This window comes from Lactuca saligna, chromosome 8 (genome assembly GCF_052625555.1).
Source record: "Lactuca saligna cultivar CGN05327 chromosome 8, ASM5262555v1, whole genome shotgun sequence".
Taxonomy (NCBI): Eukaryota; Viridiplantae; Streptophyta; class Magnoliopsida; order Asterales; family Asteraceae; genus Lactuca; species Lactuca saligna.
This window is the reverse complement of record NC_136424.1, coordinates 168,250,120-168,270,658: the sequence shown is the minus strand read 5'-3', so window position 1 is coordinate 168,270,658 and position 20,539 is coordinate 168,250,120.

Here is a 20,539-nt window from a genome sequence, read left to right as displayed (position 1 = left end):
ACAATCGATTTGGAAATCGATTGTGAATCAGAATCGTTTTGCAGAGATAGAAAGGAGACGAGATAAGAAACTAACAAGGAAGGGGGCGACGCAGGAACTAAAGAAGAAGAAGAACAACAATAACATTAAAAATCAAAATTTTCAGCAAGAATCGAGCAAAAACAATTGAGAAAAAGGCAAGGTAAACTAATCTGGTCAGCATGTGCGTTGTCTCCAATTGAGTGGTCGAAGGAAAGAAAGCAGTCGATGAGCAGGAGATCAGATCGGGGTTGGGAGGAACGACGTTGGTTCCTTTTTTTCTAGTGGAGGTTGTCGCAAAATGTGGGGAAAAATCGGAAATGGCAAGGCAACTCACGTTTTTGTCCTAGTCCATCAATTGAAAGTGAAGGACCAAATCAACCCTTTTTCTTGGACCGAGTCCACAGCATGGACCGAGTCCTTGATTTTAAAACGAAATCAAACATGCTAATTGATTTTTTTTTTCAGACCGAGTAATCTATTGGACCTAAGGTAATATCTAACGAGCCCTTATTTAATTTGTCAACTAGATTTTTCCATGACAAATTGATAAAAAAATAAAAATGTTTTTACCCCAATACATATAAATTTGTATAAATCTTTTAATCTCATGAGAATGATTTATTTAATAAAAAGTATTTGCATAAATTTTTTTTTGGTAGAAGTTCATAATTCTTAAATAATTTATTAAAAAGAATAATTAAAAAAAATTACCTTCGAAATGCTCCAAGTAAATGGATAATTGTGTCGAGCACGTAAGCATATCTAGTGGTGCACATGTCTAGAATTATATCTAATGTCATCTCAAATTATTTTTAATTAAGCAGATGTGTCAAGGGCATTTTTAGTAATTCACAATACCTTTCATTTAAAAAAAAAAACAATGAAATATGAACACTTTATTAACTGTACACTTTTAAATTCATTACACTTCATTTTAAAAAAAAAAATGCGCTAATACCATTTATACCAATTGAGAGAAAATCACTTACCACAGTACAAGATACTTGAGGTCACAGATTCTAGCAACAAATGTTAGGTTGATTTTGATTTAAGGGGTAGGAGATTTGGTTTGGTTGATGTTATTCCTTGCCATTTAATATTCTTATTATTAATTCATAATCTGGACATAAGTTTACGGATTAAGGCTATAAACCAATTACAAAACTATGTTTTAAACATTATCCTCGTGTATAATAAGTGTTTCTATTTTCTTTTTTCGAATAGAACCATAAACGATGAGGTAAATATTAATGTTCGTGACTTTGTTCACTCTTTTTACTTCCATTAAAATCATAAGTATTTAAACTTAAAAATATATGGTATTTTCATTTATGTTAGCAAATAAAAAAAATACAAAAACTTCTTGGTAGGAAAGATATTAGGTGACAGTTGTTTCCTTATTACCAACATGTTAGCCACTTTATATATATATATATATATATATATATATATATATATATATATATATATATATATATATATATATATATATATATATATATATATATATATATATATATATATATATATATATATATATATATATATATATATATAGGTTATAATGTGGATGGATAATTATTGTGTGGACAATGCTATTCTATGAGAATTAGTAAGAGAATAAGTTGTTTAGTAATGCGAATACGTTCAACCTTACATAAATATCATCATTTTCATGCATTCTCACTAATTCTTATTCATTTTTGTTATCACACATCGTTTTCACCTACTTTCATTCTGACAGAATACGACTCAATAAACATTCTAACAATATTATGACATAATGAGAATAATAATAATAAGTCTATAATAACCTTATACATGATTTAATTAGTGAAAATGTGTGTTAATGATAATAGTTATGTAAGATTGAACGTATTTATATTATCAAACAACATATTTTCTTTGTCATTCTTACAGAGTAGCACTGTCCACACATCCACACAATAGATGTCAATCCACATTTGAACCTAGCTCTCTCTCTCTCTCTCTCTCTCTCTCTCTATATATATATATATATATATATATATATATATATATATATATATATATATAGAGAGAGAGAGAGAGAGAGAGAGAAGGTTGAGAATGAGGGAATCATTCTCAGCTACACATTTGTTTTGCCGTAAAATACTTAGGTATACCGACGGAAATGGATAACGGATACACATGTGTTTTCCAGCTAAATATGTTTCCTTAAACTATGCTAATCATCTCTAAATATTATTAAAAGAGAACCTCTGATTCACCAATGAAGCAATCAGGACCCTTGATTGTATTTCAATCCTATGTTTCCCACCGTTAGATCAAATTGCTGACATCATCTTTCTCCAAATTAATTCAAACACAATTACATGTAATTATAGAATCTTTAAATTCAGTAATTATGTTATCAATTGAAGCTTATCATTCTATTTATATAAAAGATATCAATTTATCTAGTTAATATTGTTCCTAATTTAATGTAACGCCTGTGTTTCTGGGCTTGCCATTTTTAGCAATGTAATGGTCTAGGTTAACATTTGTAACCCGTTTTGAAATAATAAGATTTTATTATTTGAGTATTATGTGTTTTGTGCTTAATTGCTTAATTATGTGGTTTGATTAATTAAGAATAAAAATAAGTGTCAAAATTTAAGTGTAAAATAAACTTGATATCTTTAGATAATGTTGTAGTCGTTGAAACAAGGTTTCCGGAGATATAAAGAATGCCGAAATCCGAGTTATAACGAGGAAGTTATGACCTGTCGAAGTTTCGCGACAGAACCGGCAACGCTGAATAACGTAAAAAGTGAAATTTACGTTAAAGCGATATTTAGCCTTAGTGATCTAAACGAGAATCGAAGATCTCGTTGTTAGCATCAAAGCGATAAAAAGTTAGGCGAGAACGAACGTCAAACGAAGAACTTATGAATTTATAACGAAATTTTCTGTCCCGACCTATTAAAAATAAATAATAAAAATAAACTCAAAATCAGCTGACGAAGTCTAAACAAAATTCGTAGAGCGTAGTCTCACCTTTCTGTGGATATAAAGAACGTCGAAAACGGAGTTCGTATGAAGAAGATATGAATTTCCGAAGTTTATTAATTAATTTGTATTTATTTTTAAATCAAAATTCGGAAGCATTATCCGAAGGCAAGTCACAGGTCTGATCCGACTTACGCGCCGCGTAAGTGAGTACGCCCCACGACTCCGAAGAGTGTCGACACTTCGGATGACGCATGCGCTTACGTTTCTGAGGCACGTTCGCCCCGCGTACGAGGAGCTCCCAGCCTCCTATAAATAGGATGCGAGGGCAGCCGGCCAAATTGCTAATTTCCTCTCGTTTTTGTGCCGAAGCTCTGCGTTTTTACCCCCGAAGCCATCCCGAAGCCCCGGTAATATTCCCGAGTCCCGAAGCGAGTCCCGAGATCCCGAAGATCCCGAGAAGTGCGATTTCCGAGCCGAAGCTCTGCCCGCGAGAAGTTCAATTTTCGTAGAGATCTTCCAGATCTGCTGAGGATTACGACTTCTGCAAGCCGTAGTGCTGTCCGATCATCTTCTGATCAAGTGAGTGTATACTACCTTTCATAAACGCAATAATAATACAAGTATGGTTCGAGGGTATTAAGTTTATTGTCGTTTATACGTGTGAATGCGTTGTTACTTTCTCCTAACGTATAACTATGAAGTATTTTATACAAGATACGTGTTATGTGTATATTTTGTTGTTACGTGTGTGAATGTATATTCACTTTCTTCTATCTTACAAATATGATTATTTGTATATGAAAAACGTGTTATGTGTGTGTGTGCCTCATCTGTTATATGGAAAATGTATTGGTCAAGCATGCTATACAGGTTTTGAAAATATGTATAAAAATGTATGTTTTTATCTACTAATATGTTGGGTAGAACATGGGTAGATAGTTGGTGTGTAATAAACAGATGAGAGGCCTCGTTGTTGTTTGATCCAGTCATCTAGCGGAATTTAGATGACGACCACAGACTTTTCTAGACAGTCTAGTGGAACGCTATCAGGCTCATAACCTGTAGGTGTTAATGAACTTGGGTGTTCATTCGCTGTATTCCATCCCCCTCATGGTTGCCTTATTTGACTTATATTGCTGAGGAAACCCCGCAGCATGTGTTGTCACCCCGATTAAAATATTCTTAGATTAGGTCCCTTGTGTTAGTTATTTTAGGGACATAAAGTGAGAATAACGGGAATGGGTAACTGGGTTATTGTTGGTTGATAATAATTAATTTAATTATTTATTGTGGGTTGAAAACCCTATATGCTCACCAGGCTCCCAAGCCTGACCCACTCAGTTTTATTTGTATTACAGGAAGTGGCGCAAGGGCGTAAGATGGATGAACCATCAAGTTGTTTTGTTTACAAGTCTGTATATGTATATATTTGTTGAATGACTTGTAATATTATCGTTTATGCTTATTGGTCTATATCGGAACATGACACCCCGAGTTTTGATTATATAATGAAAAATACATTTCTTTTATGAAATGCTTTGGTAAACATTGTTTTATCATGTTTTGTTTTTGGGAACAAATTCCGCAACTCTTTCAAATCAAAAGGATTTACTCTGAAAATATTTAAAAGCATAAATGAAAATCGGTCTTTTCTGGCCGAGATTTTGGGGATGTCACAGTTGGTATCAGAGCATTAGTTTAAGCGAACTAGGAATTTTTAGGATTTCTAGACTTAAACTTAGAATGCTAAGTGGAATTTTGAGATGTGTGTCTGTTATGTTTTAAACACAAGCACTAGTTTATTTTAGGAAAGTTGCCTAAAATGCTTTATGTGCTAAATGTTATATGTTGCCATATATGATATTATTTGTTCAGATCTATGGTCTGTTGCCGACCGGATCTAGAAACTTTATGTGTGTAGGATTCTAAGCGTACGTCTACGATATTAGAACTAGCATGTAAACGTTTCGGAGTGATAAGGATGATTTGAATATCTATTGTGAATAAGGATCTAATTTCACCTTATTTGGTGTGTAGATAAAAAATGGTGAGAACAAGAAGTGGAGTTGGAAATGCTGATGAAAACAGGAATCAACCACCAGTGATTGAACAAAGACCTGTTGTAGCAGCAGCACCTGAGCCAATAACCATGGCTGGTGTGCAATTAATGATTCAGACGATGTTGGATCGTCAGATGGAGGAAACTAGACGGTTGCTTCAACAAAATCGTGAAGAACAGTCGATTCGTGTGGAAGAGCCTGAATTAAATGAAGGGCACTCAGAAGGTGGAAACTTCAGTGGATCAGTTGGTCAAGCCAACCTACCAATAGTTAGGCAAGATAACCGTGATGGAAGGAATGATGGAATGGGATGCAAGTACAAGGACTTTTTGACTTGCAAACCATCGACCTTCAATGGAAAGGAGGATTCGATTGGGGTTATGGATTGGATCTCCGAAATGGAGCTAGCCTTCATGACGTGTGGCTGCAGAGGTAAGTTGCAAACTATCTATGCTGTGCGTCAATTCCGAGGTGGAGCCGTTCGTTGGTGGAACACTCTAGGGAAGACTTTGAGCCCTAATGAGCCACTGCAATTGTCATGGGCAAAGTTCTTGGTGCAGTTTAAGCGCAAGTTCTGCTCGGCTCAAAATCTGTTGGAGTTGGAGAACAAGTTCCTGACATTGACTAAAGGTAGCATGTCAGTTGATGAATACACCAATAACTTCACCGATAAGATGGAGTTTGCCTTGCGTATCGTTCCAGACGAGCTGACTAAGGTGGATCGGTATGCAAAGGGACTTCCATGGGAGTACGAGGTGCCAGTACGTCAGGCACTTACTCTAGAGGCAGCTATCTGGGCTGCCAAGTGTGTTGAAAACATGATAAAAGGGAGAACCACCAACAAGGTTGAGGTTGGTGAGAAGAGGAAGTTTGAGGGAACATCTGGTTCCGGTAAGAAAAGTAAATTTTCGAAATCTGATTCGAAAAGGTTTGGTGAGGGAAAAGGAGGAGAAGCGAAGTGGTGTGAAAAGTGTAAGAAAAAGCACTTTGGGAAATGTAGCGAGGATGTGACCTGCTACAAGTGTGGAAAGGTTGGACATTTTGCCAATGAATGTCCAAACAACAAAAGGATGTGTTTTGGTTGTAATGAAGAGGGGCACATTTTGAAAGACTGTCCGAAGAAGAAGGAGGCAGCTAAGCCCAACATTCCACCAAAGCCGAAGGCGAGAGCATTCCAGATGACACTGGAAGCTGCTAAGGATGAAGCTGATGTCGCTTCAGGTACCTTTCTCGTTAACAATTTGCCTGCCCAAATTTTATTTGATTATGGAGCCAACTACTCCTTTATATCGCATGAATTTGGTAGAAAACTAGCTTTGCCTGTTGATAGACTAGATAATGCCTTATTAGTCGAAGTTGCTAGTGGCAAGTTTGTACCTGTTAGCCATCGTATGAGAAACATCCTAATCGACTTGAATGGGAATAAGTTCCACGAGGAATTATTGCCTATCGAACTTAATGGTTTCAACATCGTGTTGGGAATGGATTGGCTCAGCGCCAATGATGCCGAAATTTTATGCAAGAAGAAGATAGTTAAAGTAAACCCGTCTGGAAAAGAATCGTTTATGGTGTATGGGGACAAACGCCGAGTGAATTCTGGAATCATTTCCCTAATGAAATCTAGAAAGTGTTTGACCAAGGGATGTACATCATACTTAGCATTCGTGATTGATGCTAAGAAGGAGAAGAAGGTGATGCAGAGTATTCCTGTGGTGTGTGATTATCCAGAAGTATTTCCCGAAGATCTTCCTGGATTACCACCTGATAGACAAGTGGAATTCCGAATTGACTTGTTACCAGGAACCACGCCAATAGCAAAAGCACCTTATCGATTAGCACCGACGGAGATGAAGGAGCTAATGATGCAACTTCAGGAGTTATTGGACAAAGGTTTCATTAGACCTAGTTCATCACCCTGGGGAGCTCCGGTGTTATTCGTAAAGAATAAAGATGGAAGCATGAGGATGTGCATTGACTACCGAGAGCTGAATAAGGCAACAATAAAGAATAGATATCCGTTGCCAAGGATTGATGACCTATTTGATCAATTGCAAGGTTCGAGTTATTTCTTGAAGATCGATCTAAGGTCAGGATATCATCAGCTGAAAGTAAGAGAGCAGGATATAGAGAAGACTGCGTTCAGAACTAGATATGGACACTACGAGTTCCTGGTTATGTCATTTGGACTAACCAATGCTCCGGCAGCATTCATGGATTTAATGAATAGGGTTTGTAATCCGTTCCTTGATAAATCCGTGATAGTGTTCATCGACGACATTCTGATTTACTCAAAAAGCCAGGAGGAGCATGGCAGACACTTGCGAGAAGTGTTAGAAGTTTTGAAGAAAGAGAAGCTTTATGCAAAGTTCTCCAAATGTGATTTTTGGATTCGTGAAGTCCAATTCTTGGGTCACGTGGTCAACCAAGAAGGGATAATGGTTGATCCAGCGAAGATTGAAGCTGTGATGAAGTGGGAACAACCGAAAAGTCCCACGGAGATTCGAAGCTTTTTAGGATTAGCCGGATATTACCGAAGGTTTATCTAAGGCTTTTCTTCGATCGCTAGTCCGTTGACAGCTTTGACCCACAAAGGAGCTACTTATGCTTGGAGTGATAAGCATAAAGAAGCATTCGAGAAGTTAAAGAAGAAGCTATGCGAGGCACCGATACTTTCTCTACCCGATGGAGTTGAAGACTTCGCTGTTTATAGCGATGCGTCTGGTGTTGGATTGGGTTGTGTTTTGACCCAAAGAGAAAAGGTGATAGCATATGCGTCTCGACAACTGAAGGAGCATGAAAAGAATTACCCGACTCATGATTTGGAGTTGGCAGCGGTAGTTTTCGCTCTGAAAATATGGAGGCATTACCTCTATGGCACAAAGTGCAAACTTTTCACTGATCATAAGAGTCTCCAATATCTCTTTAATCAGAAGGAATTGAATATGAGGCAACGACGCTGGCTGGAATTACTCAAGGACTACGACTGTGAGATACTTTACCACCCCGGTAAGGCTAATGTTGTTGCTGATGCTCTCAGTCGGAAATTCAATCTTGAAAGGAAAAGGCCAAGAGCGTTGAGAATTGAAGTTGTCTCGACCATTGTGGAAAGTATAAAGAAAGCTCAAGAGGAAGCTTCTGAGAAAAATGACCGAAAGGAGGAACGTTTGGGTAAAACGTTGGTGTTTGGTACAAACGGTCATGGACTGAAAGTATTCCAAGATCGTATTTGGGTACCTAAGTCAGGAGGAATTAGAGATCTTCTGATGGAAGAAGCTCACAAGACCATGTATTCGATTCATCCCGGTAGCACTAAAATGTATAGGGACCTGAAACCCTACTACTGGTGGCCGACGATGAAGCTTGATGTTGCAAAGTATGTGGCCGAGTGTGTGACTTGTGCGAGAGTCAAGACACAACATCAGAAACCGTATGGGAGTTTAGAACCTTTACCTGTGCCTATGGGTAAGTGGGAAGACATTGCTATGGATTTTGTCACTAAACTACCCAGAACAAAGAATGGTCACGACATGATTTGGGTGGTCGTTGATCGATTCACTAAGAGTGCGCATTTCATAGCAGCCAGGGAGAAATGGTCTATGGAAAAACTTGCAAATTCTTATGTGAAGGAAATTGTGAGACTTCACGGTGTTCCGCTAACAATTGTGTCGGATCGTGATAGTCGTTTCACCTCAAGGTTTTGGAAAAGTCTACAAGAGGAAATGGGTACCAAGTTATGTTTAAGTACAGCTTACCATCCGCAGACTGATGGTCAGAGTGAAAGAACGATACAAACACTTGAAGATATGCTGAGAGCATGTACCTTGGAATTCCTAGGTAATTGGGATGAACATTTACTGTTGGTAGAATTTTCCTATAACAATAGTTTTCACTCGAGCATTAAGATGGCACCTTACCAAGCTTTGTATGGACAAAAGTGTCGTACGCCGTCTTGTTGGCTTGAGGCTGGGGAAAAGCAGTTTATGGGACCGGAGATGGTTCATCAAATTGCTGAAAAGTTGAAAATAATCAGGGAAAGAATGTTAGCAGCTCAGGATCGTCAAAAGAGCTATGCTGACAAGAAGCGAAGACCGATGACTTTTGAAGTTGGGGATTCGGTTTTGCTTAAAGTCTCTCCGTGGAAGGGACTTATAAGATTTGGTAAAAGGGGAAAGTTGAGTCCAAGGTTTATTGGACCGTTTAAAGTTCTTCAGAGGATTGGGAACCAAGCTTACAAGCTCGAATTACCCGAAGAACTTAATTGAATTCACAACACTTTTCATGTGTGTTATTTGAGGAAGTTCACGGGAGAAGTTCCCGATATAATTCCAATTTCTGAATTGAGAATCGATGAGAACAAAAGGTTGATTGAAGAACCAGAGGCAATGTTGACCGAAAGACTAAGAAGTTGCGACACAAGATGGTCGAGTTAGTGCTTGTCCGATGGAAACACACGAATGGGCCGAATCTCACCTGCGAGACGGAGAGTGACATGAGGAGTCGCTATCCGCATTTGTTTGTTGATGTGTGATTCCGGGGACGGAATCATTTTAAGGTGGAGAGAATTGTAACGCCTGTGTTTCTGGGCTTGCCATTTTTAGCAATGTAATGGTCTAGGTTAACCTTTGTAACCCGTTTTGAAATAATAAGATTTTATTATTTGAGTATTATGTGTTTTGTGCTTAATTGCTTAATTATGTGGTTTGATTAATTAAGAATAAAAATAAGCGTCAAAATTTAAGTGTAAAATAAACTTGATATCTTTAGATAATGTTGTAGCCGTTGAAACAAGGTTTCCGGAGATATAAAGAATGCCGAAATCCGAGTTATAACGAGGAAGTTATGACCTGTCGAAGTTTCGCGACAGAACCGGCAACGCTGAATAACGTAAAAAGTGAAATTTACGTTAAAACGATATTTAGCCTTAGTGATCTAAACGAGAATCGAAGATCTCGTTGTTAGCATCAAAGCGATAAAAAGTTAGGCGAGAATGGACGTCAAACGAAGAACTTATGAATTTATAACGAAATTTTCTGTCCCGGCCTATTAAAAATAAATAATAAAAATAAATTCAAAATCAGCCGACGGAGTCTAAACGAAAGTCATAGAGCGTAGTCTCACCTTTCCGTGAATATAAAGAACGTCGAAAACGGAGTTCGTATGAAGAAGATATGAATTTCCGAAGTTTATTAATTAATTTGTATTTATGTTTAAATCAAAATTCGGAAGCATTATCCGAAGGCGAGTCACAGGTCTGATCTGACTTACGCGCCGCGTAAGTGAGTACGCCTCGCGTACTCCGAAGAGTGTCGACACTTCGGATGATGCATGCGCTTACGTTTCTGAGGCACGTACGCCCCGCGTACGAGGAGCTCCCAGCCTCCTATAAATAGGATGCGAGGGCAGCCGGCCAAATTGCTAATTTCCTCTCGTTTTTGTGCCGAAGCTCTGCGTTTTTACCCCCGAAGCCATCCCGAAGCCCCGGTAATATTCTCGAGTCCCGAAGCGAGTCCCGAGATCCCGAAGATCCCGAGAAGTGCGGTTTCCGAGTCGAAGCTCTGCCCGCGAGAAGTTCGATTTTCGTAGAGATCTTCCAGATCTGCTGAGGATTACGACTTCTGCAAGCCGTAGTGCTGTCCGATCATCTTCTGATCAAGTGAGTGTATACTACCTTTCATAAACGCAATAATAATACAAGTATGGTTCGAGGGTATTAAGTTTATTGTCGTTTATACGTGTGAATGCGTTGTTACTTTCTCCTAACGTATAACTATGAAGTATTTTATACAAGATACGTGTTATGTGTATATTTTGTTGTTACGTGTGTGAATGTATATTCACTTTCTTCTATCTTACAAATATGATTATTTCTATATGAAAAACGTGTTATGTGTGTGTGCCTCATCTGTTATATGGAAAATGTATTGGTCAAGCATGCTATACAGGTTTTGAAAATATGTATAAAAATGTATGTTTTTATCTACTAATATGTTGGGTAGAACATGGGTAGATAGTTGGTGTGTAATAAACAGATGAGAGGCCTCGTTGTTGTTTGATCCAGTCATCTAGCGGAATTTAGATGACGACCACAGACTTTTCTAGACAGTCTAGTGGAACGCTATCAGGCTCATAACCTGTAGGTGTTAATGAACTTGGGTGTTCATTCGCTGTATTCCATCCCCCTCATGGTTGCCTTATTTGACTTATATTGCTGAGGAAACCCCGCAGCATGTGTTGTCACCCCGATTAAAATATTCTTAGATTAGGTCCCTTGTGTTAGTTATTTTAGGGACATAAAGTGAGAATAACGGGAATGAGTAACTGGGTTATTGTTGGTTGATAATAATTAATTTAATTATTTATTGTGGGTTGAAAACCCTATATGCTCACCAGGCTCCCAAGCCTGACCCACTCAGTTTTATTTGTATTACAGGAAGTGGCGCAAGGGCGTAAGATGGATGAACCATCAAGTTGTTTTGTTTACAAGTCTGTATGTATATATTTGTTGAATGACTTGTAATATTATCGTTTATGCTTATTGGTCTATATCGGAACATGACACCCCGAGTTTTGATTATATAATGAAAAATACATTTCTTTTATGAAATGCTTTGGTAAACATTGTTTTATCATGTTTTGTTTTTGGGAACAAATTCCGCAACTCTTTCAAATCAAAAGGATTTACTCTGAAAATATTTAAAAGCATAAATGAAAATCGGTCTTTTCTGACCGAGATTTTGGGGATGTCACATTTAACTCCCTTATTTATAGTTTTTTTTTTGCTTCAAAATTCAAACCTGTTTAGTTTTTTTTTTTTTCCTGAAAAAACTCATTAAATGATTATATCAATAATTCATTTATTAACCTATAAAATCTAATGTAAGCTCATTAAATCAGCTGGGAGTTAAAATTAAAGTCAATATTATTTATAATTTATTTCTGAATGTATCCCACGCAAAATGAATCAATTTGAGATAATAATTTGAATTGTAAAAACTAATTAAATAAACAAGTCAATTAATTTGAAATTTTAAATCAATATAATTGATATCTTCTTTTTTCGGATGAACAGTCAAAAATCTCCAAGATGATATCTTAGGATCCCAATTTTTTTGGAAGATGTGATTTATTTATTCAAAAACATCCTATATATACGATTACATTGAAGTTGTTATTATTGCGAATTTGGATTGAGTACTACAAGGTACAGTGTTCTTCTTCAGTGGTCTTCTTCTCCGATTCTTTTTTTCAACTTCTTTCTTTACTTTGTTCTCCTTCTTCTTCTCAAATTTATTGCATATATTCTGTTCTTATTACCTATTATTACTATATTCCTATTTGAGAGGTCATGGAAAAAAAATAATCAATCAACTTTAAACATATAAGTTTCATTTATATCTATCTATAAATATTATTAAACGATAACCCTTAATTCACCAATGAAGCAATCTGGATCGTTGATTGTACTTCAATCCTATGTTTTCCACATTTAGATAAAATTGCTAATATCATCTTCACCAAATACAATTCAAACACAATTACATTTAATTTTAGAATCTTTAAATTAAACAACTATGTTATTAATCGAAGCATATCATTCTATTTATATACGAGATATCAATTTTTCTAATTAATATTGTTTCTAATTTAACTCATTTATTTATAGATTTTCGCTTCAAAATTCTAACCTGTTTAGCTTTCTTTTTTTCTTTTTTTTTTTTTTTTTTTTTTTTTTTTTTTAATTAAAAACTCATTAAATAGGCATATTAATATTTCGGTTATTTACCTATAAAATCGAATCTAATCCCATTGAATCAGCAAAATAATTTAGAGTTAAAATTAATGTTAATATTATTCATAATTTATCTTCCAGTATATCCCATGTAATTGAATCAGTTTGATATAATGGTTTTAATTTTAAAACTCATTAAGTAAGTAAGTTAATTAATTTGAAATCTGGATGAATATAACTGATATCTTTTATTTTACAGATGAATAATAAAAAATCTCCATGATGATCTCTGTTAAACACGCTGTCATGCACGTATTAAGCAAATAAATTATCACTGTTGGTTGCACTAAAAATATAGCACAGGGAAGCAGGGTCGAATCCTCATGGACGCAGCCTAATGGTCAATGCTTTTTTGCATCAGGCACATCTAGTCAAGAAATAGAAAGTATAAAAGAGGGATTTTAAATTTAACTAAAAACTAAAAACTAAAATGCAGTGATATTAAACTAAATGAAAATCAATAATAAAAATGATTTCAGCTCTGCTATGACTTTCCTAAACATGCAATCAACCCAGATCCGGTTATTTGAGATGCGTTCTATCTAAGCTGGTACTGAGAAAAACTAACAAGTTCTAGTAATTTCTCTTTTACCTAAATTAGTTAATCAAAACAAGCTCTTCAATTAACCCTAACTTTTTACTGTCTAATCAAACAAGCTCTTAATTAAATAAGAAAAGTTGCATTATAGTTTATATAAAATTCTCAGCAATACCCAATACTTTTCACTGGCTCGGAAGCGTAAAGATGTGATTTTTACAGTTTATACCAGAGTTAAATCCCAAAACGGAACCAATCTGATACTTGTTACTTTTACTAGTTGACAAGAACAATTACGGATTCGATTAACTGATTAACTGGAATGATAAAACCCTAGCTAGGTGACCAAACTAACAAGAATCAAAATCAAACATTCATTATGCTCAAAACTGAAGAATCTAGATAGAAACACAAATCAAAAACCAGATCTAATGATCAATCACATGAAAAGTATTTGTCTTTGCAGAACTGAAAACTAGGGTTTAGCCAGACATGGCCAAAATCTGATAAAAACAACTAAAAAGAGACATCAAACAACTAATCTTACTAAACTATACGTAGGAGATGATCCACAGTCTTCAGATCTTCAGAAATCGATGAAATTGGAGAAGAAACGCCTCCAAAATCGTATTTTCGTTGTCTGATACCTCTGGAATCGCGAACTTAGGTTACTGGAAGGCTATCAGGGTCTTTTTATACGTCCAATAGCAAAAACGCCGCACCTGCGATCGCATGTACACAACCTGAATCGCATGTTTTGAAATAAACACATCTGATGCCGTTTTAATGAAGTAGGATGCTATTTTGACACTTTTTGGCCAACCTGCGATCGCAAGGAGACAACCTGCGATCGCAGGTGTTGAGTTTTCATTCCCGGATGAATTTTGGGCACAAAAGAACCTCAAAAGCAACCTGCGACCAAACTTGCGATCGCAAAGAGGTCACATGAGATCTCAAGGAGACAACCTGCAATCGCAGGTTGTGCCTATGACGTCCGAAATTTTGTCTACTTTTCAGATCATTTTGAATCGCATCAATCGGAGTTACGGTTCTCGAGATATGGTGAAAATACTGACAGGGGGTCAAAGCTGCCAACAACATCCTTTAACTTTGATATTGTATATTCTATCTTCGTGTGATCAATTCAATCGAATGTTTCTTGACCAAAGCATCTACCAAACATTCCTCAACATACTCCAGAAGTTCCAAGCTCCATTTTAAACTCCAAACGCGCATCCAACTACTCCCAAAGCACTGCTCCAGTCGAACTATCTGAAATCAACATAAAACATGAGCAGTACGAGAATTCTAACGAAATACATGAGCTGAACATTATTTATCTAAATGACATGAAAATGTACAAAATATGATGCTAAAATGATAATGAAAACTACCCTATAATATGCATAAAATGGCATCTAACAAATCTCCCCAAGCTTAAACCTTACTTGCCCTCAAGTAAAAAAAAATTATATAACATAACAAACAAATGGAAAGATGTAGATGACCTAAAAATAACTTAAAATAAAATAAAATGAAAACTTAAACTAATGTACTTCACTCTTTTTTTTTTGTCACATGATCAGATTTCACAACGAGGAAGCTCTAATGAAATCACTACCTAGACAACAGTCTCAATACTTTATATTAACGATTCACCATTATATTTAATAAGTTAAACCAAGATTGAGCAAATAATTTTTACATTGAATTTAATTTGTGAAAACAATGTATTTTTAAAAACAATTTCACGAAAATTCGTTTATAAAAACTCAGCTTGACCAACCCCCTCCTTTTTTTCCGAACTCGTCTAGTAAACACGGTAAGATCCATTATGGACAGAAAATCCAAGCTTACCCCTATGATTCCGCTATCGAGGGATCAATCTCATTATACCACACATCTTCTTTGTCTTGATCAACTCTTCATATTTAACTTGCTTGCTTCTTGATTTCAACTTGGACTTGACTTGGATTTGACTTTGAATTGCAGATTTCTTCAAGTTGCTTTATATATCATTTCTAACATATATATAGATTAGGCACAAATTTTACTTTGAGGCCCACCATATCTTCAATACTTCAAAAATGATAACTATTTTGTGGGTATAATGAGAGTTCCCTCCCAATCTCAAAAGGCGTAGAAACTATAGGGTTCGGTACTTCAAGGACTGATAAAGGTTATCCAATCTAGGTTTTTTTAAGGCATTCAAGGAAATTATTTTCAAAACACTGTTCGTTTTTCCATCCAGCACTTCCATTGTAAAAATTATCTCGCTCTTATGTTGGTTCATATTGAAAACATTTAAAACACTTGAAAAGATAATTCTTAAAATTGAGTGTAATGTGACTGTTATTTTCGGTAACTATCACATTTCATCTTAACAGAGCTATCGAATGTAAAAAGATATCCTCATCTCATGTAAAATTTTTAATTTTTTGTTTTGGAATGCAAAAAAATAAAAATAAAAGTAACTAGAAATAAAATCTTTTTGGGTTTTTCTTTATTGTGAATGTAGAAAAATAAAAACAGAAAATAAAATATATTTTTTTGGATTTTAATATGCAAATGCAATGCAGAAAATAAAATTTGAAAATTTTTAAATGAAAAACTAAAAAATTAAAATTTTTAACAAAAAAAATGCAAAATTTTACACTAACCCCCTCCCCAAGCTTAAAATGATGTATTGTCCTCAATGCTCAGAGAGGAATGAACAGCTCAATAAAGCATATAAAATATAAAAGGGTTGCAGCTAGGAAAGAATGTACCTGATAAGGTTGCAGAAATCTAATTTTGATGAAGATGTGGCGAAAAATCTGAATTTCAGCAACTCTGTCGATCCTATGATTTCCCCAAGCTTGCTTGGGACTGCGACTATCTCTTTATTGAAAAACTAAAAACTACTCATCGGGTTGCCTCTCGGAAAGCCGCCCTTTTTTAAGGTCGTTGGCTCGACCATGCCTGAAGACTAGATTACCTGTGAGTAAAGATTTTGGCAAAAACAATTAGCAGTACCGTGTCCCCGGCAACGGCGCTAATTTGTTAAACACGCTGTCGTGCACGTATTAAGCAAATAAATTATCACTGCTGGTTGCACTAAAAATATAACACAGGGAAGCAGGGTCAAATCCTCAGGGACACAACCTAATGGTCAAGGCCTTTTTGCATCAGACACATCTAGTCAAGAAAAAGAAAGTATAAAAGGGGGATTTTAAATTTAACTAAAAACTAAAAACTAAAATGCAGTGATATTAAACTAAATGAAAATCAATAATAAAAATGATTTCAGCTCTGCTGTGACTTTCCTAATCATGCAATCAACCCATATCTGGTTATTTGAGATGCGTTCTATCTAAGCTAGTACTGAGAAAAACTAACAAGCTCTAGTAATTTCTCTTTTATTTAAATTAGTTAATCAAAACAAGCTCTTCAAGTAACCCTAACTTGTTACTGTCTAATCAAACAAGCTCTTAATTAAATAAGAAAAGTTTCATTATAGTTTATGTAAAATTCCCAGCAATACCTAATACTTCTCACTAGCTCGGAAGCGTAAATATATGATTTTTACAGTTTATACCAGAGTTAAATCCCAAAACGGAACCAATCTGATACTTGTTACTTTTACCAGTTGACAAGAACAATTACGGATTCGATTAACTGATTAACTGGAATGATAAAACCCTAGCTAGGTGGCCAAACTAACAAGAATCAAAATCAAACATTCATTATGCTCAAAACTGAAGAATCTAGATAGAAACACAAATCAAAAACCAGATCTAATGATCAATCACATGAAAAGTATTTGTCTTTGCAGAACTGAAATCTAGGGGTTAGCCAGACATGGCCAAAATCTGATAAAAACAACTAAAAAGAGACATCAAACAACTAATCTTACTAAACTAAACGTAGGAGATGATCCACAGTCTTCAGATCTTCAGAAATCGATGAAATCGGAGAAGAAACGCCTCCAAAATCATATTTTCGTCGTCTGATACCTCTGGAATCGCAAACTTAGGTTACTGAAAGGCTATTAGGGTCTTTTTATATGTCCAGCAGCAAAAACGGCGCACCTGCGATCGCATGTTTTGAAATAAACACATCTGATGCCGTTTTAATGAAGTAGGATGCTATTTTGACACTTTTTGGCCAACCTGCGATCGCTAGGAGACAACCTGTGATCGCAGGTATTGAGTTTTCACTCCCGGATGAATTTTGGGCACAAAAGAACCTCGAAGGCAACCTGCGACCAAACTTGCGATCGCAAAAAGGTCACCTGTGATTGCAAGGAGACAACATGTGATCGCAGGTTGTGCCTATGATGTCCGAAATTTCGTCTACTTTTCAGATCATTTTGAATCGCGTCAATCGGAGTTACGGTTCTCGAGATATGGTTAAATTACTGACAGGGGTTCAAAGCTGCCAACAACATCCTTTAACTTTGATATTGTATATTCTATCTTCGTGTGATCAATTCAATCGAATGTTTCTTGACCAAAGCATCTACCAAAAATTCCTCAACATACTCCAAAAGTTCCAAGCTCCATTTTAAGCTCCAAATGCGCATCCAACTGCTCCCAAAGCACTGCTCCACTCGAACTATCTGAAATCAACATAAAACATGAGCAGTACGGGAATTCTAACGAAATACATGAGCTGAACATTATTTATCTAAATGACATGAAAATGTACAAAATATGATGCTAAAATGATAATGAAAACTACCCTATAAGATGCATAAAATGGCATCTAACAATATCTTAGGTTCCCAATTTTTTTGGAAATAATGGTTTCCTTATTCCAAAACACATTACATATACAATTACTTTGAAAGTACATTGTTTTTTAAACTGTTTTGAAAACATATAAAAATCTAAAACTACACAGTCAGTTGCTTTGGGTATATAAGTCAAAACTATGAATCTATGAATTTTTTAATAACTTATATGTAAACACCAACTTTTTATTAGATAGAAAATTGATTTAAACACATCAAAAAAACTTTTAAAGATTGATTTAAAAAGAAAATAAACTATAATACCAAAACAAAATATAGTTTTAGATGAATACAAACACATCAAAAAAACTTTTAAACATTTACCATATGTTTTTAGTTTAAGATAACTAAATAGATTTGAAAAATATCACAAAAAATTATTATGCAAATGTTGTTTTCTATGTGTTTTTATTCGGTTTAGCCGGTTTATTTTGACCGGTTCAATCGGGTTTTTCTAAAAACCGGCGGTTCAATCCGGTTCAGAAATCGACGTAAAATCGGTGATAGTTGAACTGCTCCCTCGGTTCCCGGTCCAAACGGTTCGATCGGCCGGTTTAAACTGGTTTTTTAAAACATTGATCTTGACCAATTCTTGGTCAAACACGCTGTCCGTTAATGTTTCTGCTTAAATCCTTCACCAATTTTCTCTATCCTTAAAATAAAATTCAAAATTTCTTTCTTAATAATATAGTACATCGATGGTACCAAAACTCGTCAAGGGAAAAACAGTCACCTTATATTTAAATCTTAATAATATAGTAACTACTTCCAGATTTGAAAGTAATAATTGGTCTTATTCATGTTAAATTACAATTGCTCGATTTCCAACTATTTAACTCAATAATTGTACGTATTTATTGGTAACATTACCCTTTTTTATAATCTTATTCATTAGATTTACTATAATTAAGTTTAAATGACAAAGAATTTACTTGAAAGTGATGACCATTAGTTGATGACTATATTGAAGCTTGATGATGATGCAAAAGTCTAAATCCCTTGGTGGTAATATCCTACATACTTAATAATTGATTATTTTGAGAAAAAATATTTTCCATTACCTTTGATAACAAATTTGTTGAATTAAGCATATTTTTATGATTATGAATTTGTTTTCTCTACGCACTTGTGCTTATCATCCAAAAAATCAAGGTTTTAAAAATCGTTCGGCAGTAGCTCGGCGGTCGACTGTCGATAAACGATTAATCAAACTCGGCGGTGATTAATCAGACTCTGCGGCGATTAATCGACGATTGATCGGGGACCCTAACTTATTAATAAAATTATTTACAAAATTAACATTTCCTAAAAAATTAAGTATTTTAAAATTTTTAATTTAAAAATTTTGAGTTTTTTGAAATTTTAGTATAATATTTTAAAATTTGAAAGCTTAAAAATTTAAAAGTTTAAAATTTTGGGGTAATATTTGAAAAATATTTTTTTTCGAAATTTTTAAATATTTCCCGCTGAGGACCGCCAAGGCCGCCAAGTACCGCCAAACCCGAGTTTGCCCGATTTTGATCAATTTCCACCAAGCACCATAATCGTAATCGGTTCGATGCCGCCAAATGATTAATCGGCCACCAATATCGATTTTTGCAACACTACTAAAAATGGAAAAACATTAACCAATGACTATGATGAAAAGTGGCAAAAAGATCTTATTGCTCATACCTTTCTCACATGATCTTCTAATGTTTTTTGTTCCATTCTTTGTTTTTTATTTATATCGGTTTTGTGTATTTGATTTGTTTCTTTAAGAAACTCATATTTCCATTAATTTTGATAATAAATTTGTGGAATTAAACATGCTTTTATGATTATAAATTTATCCATTTTCTATTGTTAAATCAAGTGTAAAAGAATTTAAATAATTGTTGAATTTCATATTCTATAATGTAATTTATGCACTAATTAATCAAATAATAGTACACGTCCAAGTGGTCGAGTACCTCCATAAGCAAACATGTAAATTATAAACAATTTTACAATATTGTATTTTTTTACTGGCTTTTAATGAACAATTACTTATTTCACTTGCTTTAGATTCTTGATTACTCATATAGGCTTGTAATAAAAGAAAATTTTGATAAATTAAAAAATTATTCATCGAAACCTTAAAATTTTGAAATTTGTCGGAAATTTTGTTATATGTCAATTCGGGCTTCTTTTTGTGTTGTCATGTTTGTTGATTTGGCTTTGTAGGGTTCATTTGAAGTTCCACTTCTCTACAATAATGTTATTGTTCACATCAAAGTGGAAACAATTACAATCGGTAAGTATTCTAAATGATTTTTCACTTACATTAATCAAAACCGTTACTTTAAATGGTGCGTTCTTATAGATGTCACAGTTGTGACTATAAAGACCTTCTAGTGGTCTAT